The sequence below is a fragment of the Taudactylus pleione genome, unplaced genomic scaffold, assembly GCF_031769625.1.
Source record: "Taudactylus pleione unplaced genomic scaffold, aTauple2 ptg000392l, whole genome shotgun sequence".
Classification (NCBI taxonomy): domain Eukaryota; kingdom Metazoa; phylum Chordata; class Amphibia; order Anura; family Myobatrachidae; genus Taudactylus; species Taudactylus pleione.
The window spans coordinates 4,072,313-4,092,829 of NW_028284793.1; the positions used below are offsets into that span (position 1 = coordinate 4,072,313).

General features: G+C 42.1%; 1 protein-coding gene across 3 annotated transcripts in view; it reads right to left on the reverse strand.

Annotated features, from left to right (window-relative positions):
• Positions 1-3,689: 3,689 nt before the first annotated feature.
• LOC148507512 (uncharacterized) overlaps positions 3,690-20,517 on the reverse strand; it is a 96,628-nt gene continuing 79,800 nt past the window's right edge. For all 3 annotated transcript variants that reach the window (XM_088445994.1, XM_088445995.1, XM_088445993.1), the window contains one exon: positions 3,690-3,897. The gene's annotated coding sequence lies outside the window, so the exon portion shown is untranslated. The remainder of the gene's footprint in view (positions 3,898-20,517) is intronic.

Consider the following 20,517-nt stretch of genomic DNA (forward strand, 5'->3'; position numbering starts at 1 on the left):
GTACTCACCGCGTTAGGCTGACAGCAGACTCTCCAGCTGCATCTTCTTCCTGCGCTGCTTCCTGTTGCGGCTCTGGGCGGCTCTTCACAGCAGTACAGGACTTGAAAGCAGTATGCCGGCTTAACTACAGAGGGTGCACCAGAGCCGGATTAAATAAACTTTATATTGAAAAGTGCAATTTGCTTGCTGGAACTCGGGCCCCCCCTAGCGGCGGGCCACATAGCAACTGCACCCCGTGCACCCCCTGTAGTTACGCCACTGACACTGTATCCAGCCTGCACTGTATCCAACCCACACTGTATCCCATACTATATCAGACCCGCACTATGGCCCTGATTCAGAGCCGCTCACAAAAAGCGAGCGCTTGCTCTGAATCAGGGTGGTCGCTTTTTTGGGGGGAAAACCGGCCTCCTGGCCGCTCGCTAAGCTGTCACCCACAGCTTTTGCGAGCGGCCAGGTGATGGACATGACCATCGGGCTTGCGACAAAACCCTTGTGGTAGGGTCTTGTCTGCCACAAGCCCCGGTGAGTTTCTTGCTCTAATAGAGCAGGAAGCTCACTACTGACATCACAAGTGATGTCAGTAGGGCCACCCCCAAATGGCAGGCGTTCCTTCGGGAATGCCTCAGTTTGGCCAGCCACCCCCCCGACCCACCTACAAAATGGGGCGAGCTGTTGATCAACATCGACAGGAGCCCCGTTTGTAGTGAGCCCCGGAGCGAGTGAATTTCTCACTCGCTCCGGGGGTCGCGTGCGCAGTGCCCCACCATCGACCCACTTGCGAGCGGGTCTGTATGAGGCGCTATATCCAACCCACACTGTATACTAGACTGTGGGCCTGATTCAGAGCCGGGCTTTTTTTTTTTTTTGGATCAGCATCTTGGCCACTCGCATAGCTGCCGGTGACCACCCACAGCTATTGCGAGCGGTCATGATGATGGTCGCGATGGTCAAGACCACCCACAGCTATTGCGAGCGGCCATGATGATGGTAGCGATGGTCAAGACCATCGCGACCATCGGGCTTGCGACGAGACCCTTGTGGTAGGGTCTCGTGGCCGCAAGCCCCAGAGAGATTTCGGCTCTAACAGAGCCGGAATCTCTCCACTGACATCACTTGTGATGTCAGTGGGGCCGCCCCCAAACGGCAGGCGTTCTCATGGGAACTCCTCTGTTTGGGCAGCCACCCCCCCGGCCCACCCACCAAAGGGGGCGAGCTGTCACTCAACATCGACAGCTCCCCCCCTCTTTGGTGCGAGACCCGGAGCGACGGATTGCCCGTTGCTAGCCGGGTTTTGCGCATGAGCGCGACGGAGCTCAGCGCTTGCAACCGGGTCTGCATCAGGCCCTGTATCCTGCACTATATCTGACCCGTAGGTATGGAATGCCGTTTTTATGGTTGGGGAGATTTTGGGGAACTGCTCAACAAAAAGGCTGATTGAACGAGGCATTACATGGGCATAGAATGAGTCATCAGTAGCCCAGCACCCCCAGGAGGAAAATACAGATTGGGCACTGAGAATAGGCATGTGCTGGGGGCACATGTCTGCTGTTGCTATTTACACATGGTTTAGGGGTTTTTGTTTGCTGCTTGTTAACTACGACTACTTGTTTTGAGTAAGGATTTCAACGCACGATTTTTAGTAAATTCCTGTGTTGTATTGTTTTCTATTGAACATACTTGCGAGTTAGTTTGATTGGCTATTGCTAATACATTATTTCTGTTTACAAATGTTTTGCAAATTAGTAACTACCAAATGTTTGTGCTGCTCTGTTGGTTGCTTGGTTTAGCCAGCCAGCCTTTGGCCTATGTTGGTGAACATTATTGTGATCTGAGAAGTGGTCAAAATTAACTGGAAATTTAGGTTATTGAGGTTAATACTACTGTATGAGCAAAAAAAGGCCCAAATTATGTGATTTTAGCAGGTTTTATAATTTTTGGAAGAAAATACAGATCCAAAACTAAAACACGCAAGGGCAGTTTTGCAAAACCAAATCCAGATCTAAAACCTCAGAGGAGATACAGATCCAAAACACGGGGGTCAGCGCACATCCCTAGTATTTTATGGTGTTAGGTCTGGTTTCATTTATTTGTTGTGATCAGCTGTCAGTCACTGATTATTTGGTCACAATTTATTTTACATGAAGTCAGCAGATCTGAAAAAGGGTCACATTAAAAGGGGCCTATCCACTAGGCGACCTGAAAGACTGAGCGTCTAGCGTTCAGACCTTCAGGTCGCCGAGGTGCGGTGCCCGCACTGAACGGCGTTCACTGAAAGTCATTCAGAGAAGGAGCCCGACCTCATATCTCTGAACATGCCGAACCTGACGAGCATCGCTGGTCCTTGCCGGCTATTCATTATCCGACTTTGAGAACAATGCGACCAAAACCTCCTGGGCAATGGATAGGCCCATTAGGGAACACAAACATTTTACTCACTCAACAATTTTGGTTTCCAACTGTTGGTATCCGTTAGGACTTTACTCTTATGTTGTATTTCCAGAAGAAATGCATTTACCTCATACAACTTAATATAAATTTTATATATTTTTTTTTTTACAAACATGCATTTTACTGTGAACAGAAACTGTAAATATATTGTAAGAGTTATAAAGTGCAGCTTAAATGTTAAGTCTTCGATTCCTGGATTTTTCTCAGGTAGGGAGGGACAAACAAAGTGCTAAATGTAGAACAATGAGAACATTTCAATGTTCTGCTGGAGAAATATACACGGGTTACAGACACCCAGCGTGATTAGTCAGTCACTTAAACAATGTCATTTAATTTGCCCACAATAAGATTAGATCACTTTGAATTTAAATCTGTCCATTAATTTTTCTTATTCTCCCCTCAGCAGGAAGTGACTTATTGAATGAAATATTGCTACGTGCACATATGTACGGCACCCAATCTTACAAGTGCAGTTTTAAAATTAAAAACAAAATGGGTTACAGCATTTATGCATTAAGCATTACCTTAATAAACCCAACCAAAAGGTGAATTTCCACAATGAGTCCCCTCAATCCTTTTCTTTGGAAGATGATACAGCATTCCTCTCAATCCAGCAGTCCCCCAGGTATCGGTCTACGCTTTCCTCACTTCTGTAAATAGTTTGGACATAATGCCCATCTCAGTGAGCTTTCCATTTGTTTTGATGGGAAGTTCACAGAAGAAGAGTTTAAACGTCACCGCTGTTAGATAATCAGCAGAAGCAGGGATGAAGCCATTGTGGACCTAGGGGGATTTGCCCGGTCAGGGGGGTGATGTAGCTGATGTAATAATGGTTATTGTTCATTAAGATTAACAATAGTAATAAGTGCTTGAATGCATGGTCACATAGTCTCTATGTCAAGTCAGTCCAGTCTTCATGGATTGTTAATGAACCAACATTTTCTGATAGATATGAATGCTCTTATATGTTGTTGGTAACAGTTTTAAACTATGCTTTAGGGGAAAAAGTGTCAAACATGTGGACCAGTGACCCACATACCTGTTTATATTTGTCTCTCCACAGGAAGCACATTGGAGACAAACACACCTAAAATTGCTTAGACAAAAGTTATGAATAGTGCATTACGGGTACAGCAAAACAAACTATGAGACATCAGTGAGTCCCATGCGAGACTGCCCGATGTTTTAACGTAGCAGTCTCTTACTAGGCAAAACCAGGTTGATTTTTGCCTACTAAAAGATTGCTATCTTAAAACATCAGGCAGTCTTGCACAGGACGCGCCAAAGTCTTAAGGCCACAGCTTATTACATTTAACCCTATATCTATTAGCAGATTGACTGGAGGAGAAGGCGTTCCTTTCACTATATTGTCTTATATCTTGTGGGGCCGAGTTTCTCATAATCCTAGGTACTGCAGGTGATGGATCAATTTGGTTGAATGCTAACCTAAAAATAAAATGGAGAACTATCAGGGAACTCCCCCTACATGATGTGTTTCAGCTTAAATGCAAATTAGTACATTTTCAAATAAAATAAAACAATCATTAGGCACTTAAATTGAGTACCTAGTGATTATTTTATATGTAAATTTGCTCCATTGTAGACATATAGGAACTACAATAAAGGCAGCTGAAAAACTTTAAAAAACACTTAAAAACACAACATTTTTTATTGATTGCATATTAGTAAGATGGCCGCTATAATCACATCCAAACTTAAAGTTACAGTAACAACTACCATTTAACAATAATTAGAATGGACTCCACCATCTTAGCCATAGGAATGTGTCTGGCCATTCTCCTCCTGGGTTCATCTAGTACCTTATACAAACTAAAATGTACATTTGTCAGGATGTGTGTAGCATATACAATCAATGACAAGAGACTTTGGGGGGGGCGGGGAATCTAAGATGGGCACTTTCAAGAATTGCTTCAGTCTGAGCTCCATTAATCAATCACCATCTCGTGATCTACAGATCTGAAAACTAAAGTTGGGCACACACTGGAGCAATGGACATTCGTTCAGACGGAACAAATGCAGGTTAACAGTGATTGTGCGTCCACACTGGACGACATTAATGAATAATGTAATGATCACCATTACGTCCCTCATTAACAGTACATTGGCTGGTAGCAATATCGCTAGGTTTGATGTGCAGCACATCAAACCTGGCGACCGTCACTAGCGACTACGGAAACGTGCAATTGCCGGTACACACTGGGTTATGTAGTTATATAGTCCCGACATTGCACCAGTGTGTACCTAGCTTTAATTCAGGAGAGAAAGAAATGAGGAGTGTGGGTGGTGTACTGCCAGACCAATTGTATGGGGATTTGTTCAACCTTTATTATTATTTACATCATAATATACACACACATACTCCTTTCATAATTTTGTTTGTATACACTGCTTCTGATATGGTCTTTACGTCTGTCTGATGGCTGACCGGGAGGGCACCTGCGTTTATTTGGCTAATAACCAGACATTGAGGAGTGCTACCTGCTGTAGGACATTATATATACACAGTGTGTATATATATATATATATATATATATATATATATACACACACATATACACAGTATTATAAACAGTATATATACACACACATATATATATATACATACACTGTATATAAATAATTTATTTATTTAATTATACAAGAAGCAGATGGCGGGACACTCACAGGACTTGAAAATATATATTTATAAATATACACGTGCTCGGTTTTACCCATATTGTACATGGTACCAACTGCATGGAAGTCAGGGCCGGTACAAAGCGCTCAGAACTGGAGAGGCGCTGCCGCTGTCTACTCCATTTGCCGGGGGCCAGCTGAGATTTTGTTACCAGCAGACGCCTGCCTCCCTGCCTACAGCGGCAGCCAGAGACTGGAGCTCACTCCTGAGCTCCATCTTCTGGCTCCCGCAGTGGTTGAAGGGAGAGACGTCATGACGTCTCTCCCATAGTTCCGAGGAGAAGTCTTATAGCAGTGAACGCAGGAGCAGGGCTTAAGGCAAGTATAGTTTTTTTGTGTAAGGGGCACTACTACTGGGCCATTGCATAAGATGCACTAATAATGGGGGCATTACTACTGGATTGCATTAAGGGCCCCACCATTGGGGGCACTGCACTGCACAAGGGGCACTACTACTGTGGCCATTATGTGTATTAGGGGTACTACTACTGTTGGCATTGTGTAAAAGCAGCACTACTGTGTGTCATAACATGAATAAAGGACACTACTATGTGGTGTAATGTGATTCAGGGGCACTATGTGCGTTGTAATGTGAATAAGATTGTAGTACAGTGTGGTTTAATATGAATTGGGGATACTATGTGACCACACCCCTTTTGTGGGGCACGTTATCCCTTTATTGAAAAAGGGGAGGGAGGGCGAAAATTTATAGTCTGCAGGGGAACGTCAAACACCCTAGCACTGACCCTGATGGCAGTATCAATGCTATATACTGGTATGTATACAAAAGAAAGACTTTTGCTATTGGCGCTAACAATAATATACTGTAAATCTGAGTATCTAGCAAATAAAAGTATGGGAATTTAGTTCATATTTTGATCAAATCATTTGAACTTGCAGGCCCCTAAAAAGTGTAAATGTTTTGATAAAAATATGAACTAAATTCCCATGCTTTATTATGTTGACTGCAGAGCCTCTGTGATTTTTGTATAAACCAGTGGTTTTCAAACTGGGCGCTCTGCCACCCTGGGATGCCACAGGTCACTTGCAGGGGTGCCGCGGGTTAATGGTCTAATACCAAATCACTGCCATAGGCAAAACCAGTGATGGTGGCTGCCAATCGTGACATATGTGGACAAACAGAAGTACAATCTTGTCCCCCACCACATAACGGACCTTAAGGATGACAGAAAAGCATAAATTACTTCATTTATTCATTTATGGCAAAATAAACTTATGTACCTTTTTAATGTGTGTATTGTTTAAAGCTTTAAAAAGTTGAATAGAAGGAGGAAAAATTACAGATAATGTATGGGGCATGAAACAGGAATAAAAATATAATGCTATGAATTGTCTGAGGGAGGGGGCCCCAAACTGGGATATTGCATAGGGCCCCATGAGGTCTAAATCCAGCTCGGTTTCGAGACAGTACAGAGGCTCTCTGCTTTGTACAGTTAGTTATCTTTCCTTGTTGCTTTTGTCTGATAACGGTTCTTAAATCTGGTCTATTATTCATTAATGGACCTAATGCATTATTCATATTGTTGTCAATTTGATTTACTTAGAGAGACTGTTTATTCATTTATTTGCAGTAAACGCAGCCCTTAATATGGTCTATACTATCTCCATTAACGCCCTATATTTATGATGCGAGTAATACATTTCTTATTGATATTTTAGAACCTCCAGTCCTTATCCTCTCCCAGGAACTGGACACCGTATTATAGGCAAGTAATACTATTCTATAGCTACCTTTAATAGTTAATTTTTCTAATCCTTAATTCGGAAATAATTTCCGGGGCATTAATAACAGTTGATCCTTTAGATTTCAGGATTCCATAATCTTCCATCTTTATTTGCAATGTTTTGCATTGTACAGCGTGTGAATCGTAGCTCTCTTCGTATACAGGTGGACTACTTAGTGCATTTGTAAATAGTGATTAGTGTATGTACAATTGCCCTGATTCAGGTACAGACAGTAGTGAGTATATTAATGCAATTTTCCATTTAATCGTAAAACAGCGCATGCACAGAACCCGTTCTACACATGCACAGAACAGGTTCTGCGATCTCGCTCACAGATCCCCCATGACTGACATGCTGCAGCGTTTGAGGGGCAGAGTGGCGGGCGTGTCTGCCAAGGCCGGGGTCTGTTTAGCAGATTTCCTGGCATCTCAAGCTGCCAGCCTGAGTATGCTAAAGCTTGCTAAGACTGAAAGGAACTGCCGCTAACAAGACAGACGGTCGCGATGGTGATCCGATGCAGCATCTATGGAAGCTGCACTCTAATCACTATTGCTGTCAGGCGGTGTCTGCTTCCTCCTGCAGTATTTACCACACATTACCAGGGCTCATTAACCCACACTCACCCTGCTAGCACTCATTAATTGGAATTGGACTTGATTGTTGGTGTCTTTAATTATTCTTTGGTTCTCCTTCCTACTTGTATCAATTTAACGGAACATTTATTCCAATAATACTGTATGGTCATTGCCTTCATTAAAACAGTGAAGCAACATTGTTCATCACGATTATCAACTGGGTCTGGTGTTTCTATAGTTTTAGTATTTTCTCCCCTTAAATTCCAACATAATTGCTATGGACCAATCAGTCTCTGATGTTTGGTGTTTTTTTTCAAGTTTATGTTATCAACCAGTTATTTGTTAAATTGTCACCTGTTTTGAGGATGTTTCAATAGTTCTGTAATTAGGTCTGAATACTGTATCTCTTCACTATTTGCAAAAACCTCTACGTGAAGGGGCGAAACATATTAGAGGACCCCTGAATATCAGCACTCCCAAGTGTGTCAAGTGCACTGGAGTACTGGAATACTTTCTGGACTTAGAAAAGATACAGCAAGTCGTTACTCCAATCCCACTGGGCTGTTATTTTATTCTGGATACACACACGTGGCTTTATCAGCTGTTCAAGAACGGGAGGCAGAGAGACTGCTGGTGCAGTGTATCCCGGCTCAGAATGCCACTCACTTAACGCCGGATAACCTAAATGGATCCAAGCGTGGTAATTATACAGGATTTGGGATAAGACTTTTTATACCACCTCGTTAATTCTGTCTTAAAAAGGAACTGAATGCTTCGTTTATATTCCATTCCACACGGATTTCCATTTACCTTTGGACTCATTTCTTTATGGATCAAACACCAGCCTATTAGAGTCTATTCCAGAAGGCCCTACAAAGACCTTTTAAGGTCATTATTATTGAGATATCTATATAACTGTGGATATTATTAGTTATATTGTTATTTTTAAATGAATGTGATGTGTGGTCAAATATATGCAAAAATTAATAATTTAATCACATTTGATATAAGAAGCCCTGACTCATATTTCTGCCATCTTACAGTCTGGTAGTGTGTTTTTAATCAGCGCAGTCTTGTTTGGTTATTTGCATTTTTGTTTTTCTAGGGAATCACAATCCCTGGAGTTTAGATTTGCAGCTGATTGTTATATTACCTCCACTTGCAAAGTGGAAGGACAAAGAAGCACTTAGTCAATTGTAAATATTCTTTATGGTTCATTAGCGCCGATGTCATTGGTTGGTTAATATGCAGTTTGTGGCAGTCTTTTTCTGAACAGATCTATTATTATGTTGCCATCATCTGTTATTAGGACCATTAGATCCAGGGAGGGGAAAGTTTTTTTTACTTATTTTAGAAGTAAGTCTTTGGTTTAAGGAGTTGTTAATCTTTAAATTCCATAAGGAAACTTTTTGGTCCCTCCCAGATGATCTTATTCATCTATATAGCAGATCCATGGGTTCATATGTTTGGTATAATGAGTGATAGGAGAGAGAATTTCTTTAACGAAACAAAAAAACCAAAAGGTACAGGTTGGCATATGTGGGGGCACAGTTCTCCTCCATCGCTGTACCTCATATATGTAGGAGAAACCTCTCATTAAAAACAAAATAACTTTATAAAACAACTAATGGAGTGTTTATTGGCCCCAAAGTTATTAAATTCATTTTATTGCTCCATACTTAGAAAATACTTGATGACATTGATTCCTGCTCCTTTGTAGATACTGGTATAAAGTAGGGATGTGCAGGCTCGGATAGGTTCGAGTTTGCACGTGGAGTTCGGATTTTTCCCTCCAAAAAAACAGAACTCAGAAAGAGGCAAAACGTCATCTTACATGGACGAACATCATAATTCCTGGACAAAAGTCCAGGAATGATGATGTTCGTCCATGTAAGATGACGTTTTGCCTCTTTCTGAGTTCCGTTTTTTTGGAGGGAGAAAAAAGAAATCCACGTGCAAACTCGAACCTATCCGAGCCTGCACATCCCTAGTATAAAGTGACTCTACATCATATCTGCAGAAGCATGTTTCTGTAATTTCTCTCAGGTCTTGTATTTTGTTTATGCAAAGTGTCTTTTGCATATGAAGTTTTATTAAATAATCCCCAAAGATGTAAATCATCAAGTTTACTCACTTTCTTGGTGAGCCCTCCTATATCGGACACTAAAGGCCTATCTGGTGGGTGGGTGTTGTTTTCTCTATCTTTAGTAAAGTGTGGGTGTAGAAGGTTGGCATTTTAGGATTTTCCACCCAGCGGAAGTCATCTTTGTTTGTTATTCCCTTTTTAATCAAATGCCTGTTTTTAATTATTTAATAATTTTTCCAGTAATTCTCTGTGGGGTTGAATATTATATGTTTATAACATCAATCAGTTGGCTTTAGATCTCCTTTATGATCTCATCTGCATATAGCATCTAATCTGAGAACAGGATAAGGCTCAGAGCACATTCATACTACTATTTGGGCTGTGGAAAGTCACTCTCTTTCCCCAGGGACTATCTCTTTTACCAAGATCCAGTAGGGAAACTTGGGGATGATAAAAGGTTGCACGCAATTCCATTTTGAGGGCAGGTTGCGTGAATTTTGTGTATAATCTGTACCGATCATATGCAGTTATGAGAGAAGCTGAGTAGTACACATCTCAGTCACATCTCCACTTGCAGAACTGGGTGGCAATGGAGTTTGCACATGGGCTAAGTGCAGTGAGGGTGTGTAGGTGGAATTTCAGGCTATGCTTAGTTGTGCATAGGTACAGATTTAAGATGTAGCTCTTGCACCTGGTAAGGGTCTGGTGCAAGTTTGCTTTGATAGTGATGATGGCTACTTTCACCAGTGGATGAATAAAATGTGTGAAACTTTGTATACAGGCAAATATCTGAATTTCTTTCAGTGCGTGCAGTGTGAGTGCAATTGCAACTGACTTGCATTCTCCATGTGTTTAACATCTGGTTAATAATAAAATATTTGCACTCATATCCAGCATAGCTCCAAGTCAATGGCAATGGACAAACACTTACCCTTGAGGACCACTATTTGCCACACAGTATTTGTATATGCATTGCCAGTAATAATCACCAGCTAGAACTACTCAATTTTCACATTGCTGACTTATTTTATGGAATTTCCAAACTATAAATTGGTAAGTTAGCCATTGGCCTCACAGGGGTGCATACAGCGTTCAAATTCATTTGCATTAAAAAAAAAAAAAATGCTCACAGAACAAACACAATGCAAAAAAACCCAACAAATGTAGGCATAGTGGGAAAAAAAGGGGCGATTCAATTCAGCATGATGTAAATAGCGCTAGGAAAAATTTTACTGGAGCGATTCAATTGTCCCCATCACGTCCAGCACTCAGTCAGGAGATGTCTGTCACCGCAGGTGTTTAGTTGCGACAACTAGCATTCTCCGAATTAAGTGCTGGCCTCGATGTGGTTAGCGGCATCCCGCCCTTAAGTCGGATATCTGGTCGATCCTCAGGAGGGTGCGAGCAGAAATCCTTTAGTCAGTCTTAACAGTGCAGTCAATAGAATATCTTTTCACATCACAATTAATTGAATCACCCTCAAAGAAAGCAATATAGGTTAATAAATATCATTTGCTTATAGAGTACTATTTCCCAGTCCAGTCATAGCTGATAGTAGATTATTCCATATCATGTAAAATGGGTTCAGTGACTAAATGAGCACTAAGCATATGAGTAACAGCCTCCGAGGCAATAGGCAAGTCATGATCTGCCACAGGGGAATGAATAATGGAACAGAAGTACATGGAGGTATCTAAATGAGAGAGTTAGACTTGAACTCCATTTTGTGTACTAGTGTTACCTGAGGTATATACACATCATGGAGTGTAACTGCTCACTACAATACATTGGGAGGACAATAAGACCCCTGAAGAACTGCATATCAGAGCACTTAGAATATGAGAAAAGATATTGCTGACCACAATATTTCAACTAGTACCACAAATAAATCAGGAGGAAAGGCAGAGGGGGATTACATTAGGACTATGAATAAAGAAAAAATTCTATTGATTTACACACTGGGCATTGTGTACTATGTCACTCAAAGGCCTAAACATTGACAATGAGGCCAACTCCTTCATTACATCACGCCACCTGATGCTCATCTTATATCTACAATCACTGCCCCATGTCTATTTGCCCCCTACCAAAAGAGGGTGCAGAATCACCATATTTTGCCACATTCAATCCAGAAACCATGATCCTGGCCCTATATTGACCACCAACGGCACTATGTTGCCTATCATGCCGCCACCTTATTAATCAGATGCTCTACAGTTAGTGAGAATTATATGCATATCTAGACACAGCGGACACAGATACAAACAATATAATGTCATACTGATCCCGACCAACATTTACCTATCCCTGGTGGGTCACCATCTCTAATTGAGAAGTCAGACCTGATCAACCTCATGACAATACACACCAAGATTTTCCAAAGGATCTCTATTCATATGGATTAAACTTCCCTGACCTAAACAGACTGTGTGTGTGTGGGGGGGGGCACTTATAGACTAAATAATCAGTAACTGTGTATATAAATTGAAATGAAATATTTAAAACAAAAATGATTGGGACTGCTATGCGGAAGCTAAAACACAACATGGCCATGTTAAGATACCGTGTCATTGACCATGTACCACCGTCTTTGCGGAGGGAGGTCAGGTCAAAGAAACTTCTACAACTGGAATGTAAGTGGATCTTTCGGTTGGATACAGTGAGTCCGAGAGGTCTTAATGAAGCTTTGAGTCTAAGTTGTTTCTTATAGATATATTTATGTTTGTCATTCATGTTTGCTGGGCTAAGTGGGGGCAAGAGATGTTTATGAACTAGGAGACATAAATAGCAGTCCCAATCATGATATAATTGCCACCATTTTTGCTTACACTAAATATTTCAGTACAGGTGACATAGATCACCTTGAGACTGTAGTGCTTTAATAGTCTGGTATGTTAGAATATACGAGCACCAAGCTAGCTAGCGGCGTTATTCAGAGTTCATAGTCCTAGAATAACACTGCAGTAAAGTATGATACAGGTGGGGTGCATAGGTCACATGTTTCAACACAGATCTGTTTTTAAACATGATGCACTCAGTACTGGATAGAAATAGTTAAAGATATTACAGGTATGGTCTATACAAGTTTTCCAACACTATATGTATATGTTCACAGTTATACATCATAGATTTTATAACTAGCAGTTTTTCACATCCAGATGGACAATACCTGTTCTAATAGATGCAGGATGTATTTTAAATATTTTTAGAATTTCGTAGTAAATTGTTGTGTTTAGATTGGTGTCCTCACACTTTATGAATAGTGTCTCACTGCACTGCAATGTTTTTGATACATGGACATGTAGTTGTTGTATAGTTTATTTTGTTAATCATTTTTAATGTTTCTAAAAAATGTTTCACCTTGTTCACAGCGTCCATGGCTCACGTCTGTGGGACTGTGTAGGTATTCGTTGCTATGGATGCGTAGACACCATGGAAACCCCTGCTCCCCGGGTCAGGCCCGGATGACGTAACTTCCGGAGAGACTTCAGTTCCAGGACCAGAGGCGCGGCATGTGCAGGACGCCGGAGACCCGTGGGAGGACAGGTGAGTCTTTATTTGTTATGTTATATAATGTGCACTGTTTTTATCGCAGTTGTGTGTCCTGACGAAGGGGTGACTTACCCTGAAACGTTGGTCCCCAATACACGGTTTTTCACAAGTCTCGGAGTGCCTCCTCATTTGGTTGGATGCAGTGGGGGTATATTATCCCAGAGAAAGGCACCCAAGCCGGTCATTGAAAGGTTACAGCTGCCTTCAGAGTGCCAGGTTTTTGGATTACTTACACATGCATACATACTATATACACACATATATATATATATATATATATATATATATATCTCCTGACGAAAATCTTTATGATTGAAACATCGAAGTGAAATTAGAGGTTTATTTAACCCTGCTTTAATTGTATTTCTTCCGACGAGTGCCGCTGCCTCTTTTTGTGACAGAATGTTTATACCTTATGCGGAGGGCACCGACTTTACATTTGGAATCTGAGTGCCAGGCCTTTGCTACTCATATATATATATATATATATATATATATATATATAAATATATATATTTTTTTTATTTTTATTTACAATAAATACAATAATGAAAAGCCATTCAGTTGTTGAACAGCCATTGAAAGTACTGATTCTTAATATGACACATAACAGAAACTAATAAATTATGTAAAAATCATAATGGTATAAAATATGCCAGTGTATCCAAATCTTAAATAGGAGAAACAGTCTGGGATGAGTTGTTATATATTCATCCGTATAATTCAGTTTATTTATTTATTTATTTTAATTCTCCAGAATTTCTATGCCCTTACTATGGGATAGTAACCCACTCACCTAAATGTAGTTCGGAATCGTTAACCTGGTGTATAACCAGTGGTTAAATAGTTAATTTCTACATAAGTATATAAGTTGTAACACACACCTATACCCCTTGCTAAGCCTCTTTGAGCCTTGAAAAGAGATTGTATTCATATAGTTGCAGTCTATGGACAGAATTGTTAGATATAACCTTTTGGGGTCAAATAAGCCATAATTTGAGGGGCCCTAGCTTGTACCTGCCATCTGTATAATGAGCCATTCATGCCTTACATGTTCTTATCAGTAGTTAGCCACATTCCATTGTAAGATGTGTAGAGGTGCTAAGCATTATGGGTAACTGTTAGCGATGTCCATATTCTACACAAAGGAGCCTTGAAACAGTTCATCTCCAGACATTAGGATACGTCATTACTGTATTTCTTTGTCTGGTAGTATATATTTTAGTGCTTATGGAGCATGTGCAAGAGAGATAAGTTTGGTCAATGCTACGTTGGACCATTCAGTGCTTGGTACAGTACCTAGTTTGTAACTAGTATGGGCTTAATAACCGGAAAGTCACCTCCCCAGACTAGGGTACATAAATCAGAGGTACACAAAGGTTCTTAGCTCGTGCATGGATCTCTAAGGCTGCAGTTAGGATGCCTGCAATGTAAATTGAACTACCTGGGCGTTATTGAAACGAGGGCTCCCCAGATAAGTAGAAGTACATCTTATATTGGAGATGATGATTTACCAGTGTCATCTGAATACATAGACAAAAGTTGAGTATACTGTATACTTTGTATGTTGTTTGTTTGTTTGTTACTTGTAAATAAAGTGTGTTCATTTGTACCTCACTCATATTGGTCACATGTGTAACTATTTATTTCGATCAGAACAAAACCCACAGTTATGCACTGGTGTATACAGGTTAGCTCCTCCACTTCCCCCTTTGTCCTTTTAAATGTCTCTCCTTGCATCCTGGAAGAACACAATTAGTAGGACATTCTATAGGACATGTAAATTATCGGTGAGTATAATCCACTATTTTCATCTTCGTTACTCCATGGCAGCCCTTACTATGGGATGTACCCAAGCAGTATACTGGGAGGGCTAATAATCAGTTAAGGCAAAGTATGTGCCCACTCAAGTGTAATTTATTTAACTGCCCAATGAAGAACTCTACTTCCAAAGTGGGTGTCCATAGATGGCTTTCAATCATGCCCGAGCCTTCTTTGCCCATGGGGTCTACACAGCCCTAGTCTAGTGTTCCTCAAGAATTTTAGGTACCTTACGTCCTTTTATTTTATAGACAATTTCATTTTAAAGTGGTTTATTTAGTTGGTCCGCAGCCTTTTCTTATTCCTACTGGGAGAACAAACAGGTTTGTCTTTCAAAAATTCTTTTACTCTAAATAGGTAAATAAATATTGCCCTTACAAGATCAAACATATGTAATTGCTTCTCTTCATCATCCTTTGGCTGAGTGAAAACAGATGGTAGCTGTGGCCGGAGGCAGGCCACACGGGGTTAATGGCTGCCACAGCACTGAAGGGGTTAACCCCCGTGCTGTGCCGCCATTTTTAAAAGGACAAAAAGGCGCCAGGCGCCCACTGTAATGCGCTGAGGGTTGATAAGCGTGTTTTTTAATGTTTTAAATGTCGCGGCCAGGACCTGCTGCACTTGGGGAGTGTAGGTAGAGTGTGTCATGGCCGTTGCGGGACAGGGAGAGCCAGCTACCACTGCGACCAGCGCTGAAACCGTTAAAGTGGACAGTTTAAAAGCACACTGCACATGGTTCATAGTAAACTGTATTAATATACACATTTTGCGGTAGAGCACTGCATCTGCAATGCATTGGTGTATAAAGTGAAGTAGTATAGTCTATGACATGTTTGAATATATTTTTTGTATATAATATGGGTTTAAATGCACTTATAGAAATGTAACATGTCCTGACCTTTGGAGACAAACTGCTGGTTAGACATCCTCACCTAGGGATGGATATGGTAATTACCCTAGCCTGGCAGTGGAGGGTTAGGTGTTGACTGAAGAAGCCTTTCCTTTGAAATGCGGGCTAGGGAGACACCTGTGTGTCTGTGTACAATACCCCCGCAAGTTTGGGGAAAGCAAGTTGTTTGTGTTTAGGAAGCTTCTATGTTGTATAAGAGCTTAGAAGGTGCTAAGACTTAGAAAGCCCAAACTGGTTTAGTCATAGACATGTGAAAAGACGAAGGCAATAGGAATTTGCATTATATATACCTTTTCAGAAACAGTATATGCTAACGCCGTTTGTGCTTAGGAAACCAAATGTTTTTGGGTGGTATCAAGAAAATTGATTTAATTTCTGTGAAATGTAAGACGTATTTATTTATGTTTTCTGAGATAGCCTGATTGGCTAGAAGGAACACAGGGTGGATTTGCCCCCCTGTGATGTTATGTGTAAGAAAGACATAAAAAGAGGGACTGTGAGCCCTGTATGTGTACAACCCTGTAACTTCTTTGAGGAGAAGAGCTGCTGATAAGATTCCTGTATGTGGTACATCCTTGTGAATCCTGTGTGGAGAAGAATTGCTGTAACATCTTGTATTGTATGCTGAAATTCTCCTTCAATCCGAAGGGAGGGTCTTTTTTAAGACTGAGAGCAATAAACACCTTTGCCTTTAAATTCTATTACATCTTTATCCTGCGACCAACAGAATTGCGCAAAACGCTATTCCGTTCTCCTGCTGATCTGGGTAAGAGCTCCGTGTCTCCAAGTTCAAGCCCTCTGCCAAGCTACCGTGCAGACCTGGTCCATTGCGAGGGATCAGGTGGGAACAGCCGACACCAAACAGGAGGTGTGTCCGCAGTTAGTCAACGCATACACAGCAGAAGTGGTTCCAGGTGCCTAGGCAGGAGCCTGATTGTACGTAAAAAGCGGTTCCAAATGCCGATGGTAGAGTTTGGTGGTGGCAGCATCGTTACACGCCCACAGCGCAGTGGGTGGAATCAGTGACAGGCGGTCACTGACGGTGAGTGGGAGTCCAAAAGCGCTAACCCGTGACCAGGGACGGCCTAGGCGAAAGGCGTCCGGTCACAGTAGCATAATCTCCTAATTTAGGTGGAAAGAGGATACTACTTTAGGTAATAAAATTGGATTTTCTCTCAGTACAACCCTGTGTGGCATGATATTCAAAAAAAGCCTGTAATTCATTAATTCTCCTGGCTGATGGCTGATGCGATCGCAACCAAGAATACCACCTTCCAAGTCAGGTATTTCAGAGAAGTTTCCTGCAAGGGCTCAGAGATTACGTTAAGGCATTCAATTAAGTTTAGATCCCATGGGGCTAAAAATGATCTTATCTGTGGCCACATTTGCTTTTTTGGCAGATAGAATCTTTTAATGAACTCTTCCTCTGCTAGCCTCCTGTCCAGAAGGATATGTAGAGTGGATATCTGTACTTTTATTGTTGATGTGGCTAGTCCTTTCATAAAGCCTGTCACGCTGGGAGGGGGTTTTCTGGAAGCTGAGGCCAGAGGCTGCGGGAGGAAATGGAGGCGAGGGGCCTGAATGTACGACCTCCGCATCCACAGGTCTTGGTCGTTGGCGAGACCTAGTCAAAGGTGCGGAATCTAACCCACGAGATGGTGTTCACCAGTGACCCCACCAATCGGGATATGGGCTTGAGCTGCACCTCGTAAGCAGGTTGCGGTCCTTTGACTAGGTGACCAAAGCCTGCGGGAAAAAGGAGAGACGAATACTCGTGGCCCAAAGGGTCTGTGCCAGTAAGGGGCACGTAGGGACACTGTACTTGAGGTACAAGGAAGTGTGCACTGCGGACACACTCTACCGGGTTGTCGGTTAGAAAGAGTGCACCACGGTGCAATACTGTAACACGTAGGTAGGGACCACAGAGTCCAGTAACGAAGTGGGTAGTGGTACTGGAGCCAGCCAGAGATTATGACACTGGAGAGGTGGGTACATATAACTACACTCAGGCTGTGATGGTAAAGCACTGGTGAAATGGATAGTATACTGCACACAGGCGGCGGTGGTAACGCACTGGTGGAATGGCGGTATACTGCACACAGGCGAGGTGGTAACGCACTGATGAGATGAATGATATAGCTGTACACAGGCTGAGATGGTAAAGCACTGATGAGATGAATGGTATAGCTGCACACAGGAATAGATCACTGGAAGCAAAGGAACCTGGAACGAGAGACCACTAGTAACACTAGCAGCGACAATGGTTGTTCAGGCAACTACCTGATACACAGGAGCCGGATATATACCCCTGGAAGCCCACTGATTGGTCCACAGCGTCAGCTGACCAGCCAGACTGTCAGGGAAGGAAGGATAGTCAGAGAAGGTAGTGTCATGGCGGCGCCCATGACAGGAACTCCGATCCCCGTGCACCAGGCCGCCCGAGACACCAGCATCAGGGAGAATGCTCAGCACCTCCCACGTCGCCGCACCAGCCATCCGACTGCCCAGGAAGTCAGAGGAAGCCGGCGGGACGATAAGGGACGGCCAATCCCCGGCTGAACTCTGACAAAGCCATAATGCAAGAACTGCAGGACCTGTGAAGTCTCTGCTTTCATAGGGTCAACCTTTGCTCCTGTCCAGCAAATACAAGTTTTCCAAATTCTATGATATGCTTGTGAAGAGATTCTCTTTCTTGCCTGTAACATGATCTGAATTACTTGATCAGAAAGTTCTTTGTGTTTCAGCAATATATGCTCAACGTCCAAACCATCAAACTGAGGCCTGCTACATTCAGATAAAGCAGCGGCCTCTAATGCAATAGGTCTAACCTTATTGGTAACACCCAAGGTTCTTTTATTGCCATTTCTAGAGCAATTGAGAACCATGCTCTACTCAGTCAGTTCCTGTTCTTCCCTGATTTTCTTCAATGTGTGCGTTATCAAAGGGAACAGAGGGAACGTATAACCTAGATGAAAAGTTTATCTTGGTGAGAGAGCATCTATGTCCTGTGTATCTGGTAGATGATACCTGGAGAAGAATTGAGGCAGCTTTGTATTCGAGTTTGTTGCTATTAGGTCTATTTCTGGACCACCAAACCTCTTCACTATGGCCTGGATGATGTATTCAACTCCAATTCTCCTGGAGGAATCTGCTTTCAGCTATGAAAGTCTGCTATAACATTTTCTGTGCCTGACACAGAGTGCTGTACGAGAACCCAGGTATTTCTCTGCCCATACCATAATTTTCGTTACTTCACCAATGAAACTCTGGCTCTTGGTACCACCTTGGCGATTCAGGTAGGCTACTACTGCCACATTTTCTGAAAACACTTTGAGATTTGCTCCTTTCAGATGATCTTGGAAATGACTTACTTCTTTCCATACTGTTCATTTCTCACTGGTTCAAGGAGAGCAATTTCTCTTGTAGGGGTCCACCATCCTATGTGCCGGTATGCAGTTGGGAAGCCAGCGGACCTAATCCCATCAGCCGGCTTCCCGACTGTCATATCCCAGCAAGGGTCTGAAGACAGGCGTCGATATGCCGATGCCTGTCATTAGACATACGCCGGGAGCCTGATGCCCAGCATCCAGATCGAAGCAATGCCGAGCGCGGATACCCACTGGGGGGGTTAGGTTTAGGGTTCCTGGGGGGAACTTAAGGTTAGGCACCCCCCGGGAGGTTAGGGTTAGGCACCCCCCCTGGGGACTTAGGCTTAGGCATCAGGGAAGTGGGGGTTAGGTCTAGGCACTTATAGGGGGATTAGGGTTAGGTACTGGGGGGGAGGTTAGGACTAGGCACCCCTTAGGGAGGGTTAGGGGGTAGAATTAGTTTAGTTAGGGATTTCCACTGCTACCGGGATGCTGGTGTTGGGATTCCAACCGCCGGACATACCGATTCCGATGTGCCACCCATCCTAATAAACTTGCATCTGTTGTTAGCGAAATCTATCTGTTTTTTCATTTTACGCTTCTCCACCAAGGAAGGGACGTCTTTGTGGATCCTTCAATCATATGTGATAATATAGAGGCAGTTTTTTGCAACTGTACTTTAAAATATTCCACTGTATTGCTCTCATTTGCCATTTTGCCCATGGAACTATGTCTATAGTTGATGATAGCATGCCCAGAAGACAAAGTTTTGTGCGAAGTTGGATTTTGTAGCACACCTGCACTAATATGGATAGTTCCTAGATTTTCCTGTAATTCCATATTGTAAAGTATCTTTACACCTATAGTAGGAGTTGTACCTGTGGTATTAGTATTAATGGTCTTTTTTCCCAATTTATAATCCAGCCTTAGAATTGTAGAAATGTTAAAGTACTATTTGTCTTGATTTTCCCAAGACTAGTATATCGTCGAGATATGGCCAGACTGATATTTCTTGTTTTCTTATACATGAGCCATGAGAGAGTCACAAGAACCTTTGTGCATATTCTTTGTGAGGTCACCAATCCGAATGGTAGGCATGTAAATTAGAAGTAATCACCTAGTACAAAAAATCGTAGGTAGCTCTGATGTTGCTGGTTGACTGGCATGTTACAGTAGACATCCTTCTAATCTTTTTAGGCTAGAATTTCTACTTTCTTTATTTCCACTAAAATAATTTTCAGTGTTTCCATGCAAAATTGCTTTACTAGGACAAATTAGTTTAGATCCCTCAGATCCAATATTGTTCTGAAG